This window comes from Aplysia californica, unplaced genomic scaffold (genome assembly GCF_000002075.1).
Source record: "Aplysia californica isolate F4 #8 unplaced genomic scaffold, AplCal3.0 scaffold01538, whole genome shotgun sequence".
In the NCBI taxonomy this organism is placed as follows: Eukaryota; Metazoa; Mollusca; class Gastropoda; order Aplysiida; family Aplysiidae; genus Aplysia; species Aplysia californica.
This window is the reverse complement of record NW_004798808.1, coordinates 45585-46905: the sequence shown is the minus strand read 5'-3', so window position 1 is coordinate 46905 and position 1321 is coordinate 45585. Positions and strand designations below refer to the sequence as shown.

The window sequence follows — 1321 nt, the reverse complement described above, 5'->3', positions numbered from 1 at the left end:
TTCACGTTGGATAAATCTATCAGAGGTGTAGATCTAGGGCCCACCCGTCTTTTTCGCGTTCTATAAATCTATCAGAGGTGTACCCACCTTTTTCTCGTTGGATAAATCTATCAGAGGTGTACCCACCTTTTTCTCGTTGGATAAATCTATCAGAGGTGTACCCGCCTTTTTCTCGTTGGATAAATCTATCAGAGGTGTACCCGCCTTTTTCACGTTGGATAAATCTGTCAGAGGTGTACCCGCCTTTTTCACGTTGGATAAATCTATCAGAGGTGTAGATCTAGGGCCCACCCGCCTTTTTCACGTTGGATAAATCTATCAGAGGTGTACCCGCCTTTTTCACGTTGGATAAATCTATCAGAGGTGTACCCACCTTTTTCACGTTGGATAAATCTATCAGAGGTGTAGATCTAGGGCCCACCCGTCTTTTTCGCGTTCTATAAATCTATCAGAGGTGTACCCACCTTTTTCTCGTTGGATAAATCTATCAGAGGTGTACCCACCTTTTTCTCGTTGGATAAATCTATCAGAGGTGTACCCGCCTTTTTCTCGTTGGATAAATCTATCAGAGGTGTACCCGCCTTTTTCACGTTGGATAAATCTATCAGAGGTGTACCCGCCTTTTTCACGTTGGATAAATCTATCAGCGATATACCCTCCTTTTTTTCGTTGGATAAATCTATCAGAGGTGTAGATCTAGGGCCCACCCACCTTTTTCTCGTTAGACTTCATCTCCTCCTTGATGTCAGTGATCTCTTCGTCGACGTCACTGGAGGCTCTCAGAACTGTCAGCGCTGTGGGGAGACAATTAATGGTAATTAAGACCGTAATACTGTAAGACCCTGAGAGACTGTAAGACAGTAATACTGTAAGACCGTTAGACAGTAAGACCGTTAGACTGGTAAAAATGTAAGACCGTAATATTGTAAGGCCCTTAGACAATAAGACCGGTAAGGCCGTAATACTGTAAGACCGTTACACTGTAGTACTGTAAGACCGTACGTGAGACCGTAATACTGTAAGACCAGTAATACAGTAAGACCAGTAAAACAGTAAGACCAGTAATACAGTAAGACCAGTAAAACAGTAAGACCAGTAGGACTGTAAGACCGTAATACTGTAAGACCTTTAGACAGCAAGACCGTAACACCGTAAGACCATAAGACAGTAAGACAGCAAACCCGTAACACCGTAATACTGTAAGACCCTTAGACAGTAAGACCATAAGACCAGAGGCGAAGCGTTTATATAATCAAATAATCACTGCTTCCCTTCCTAATTTTGAAACATTGTCGCAGTCAAATTCACCCGTAGACGTAAT

General features: G+C 42.7%; 1 protein-coding gene across 1 annotated transcript in view; it reads left to right on the top strand.

Moving 5' to 3' along the window:
- Positions 1–1321, top strand: part of LOC101863160 (rap guanine nucleotide exchange factor 4) — an 8685-nt gene that overhangs the window by 1736 nt on the left and 5628 nt on the right. The window lies entirely within an intron of this gene.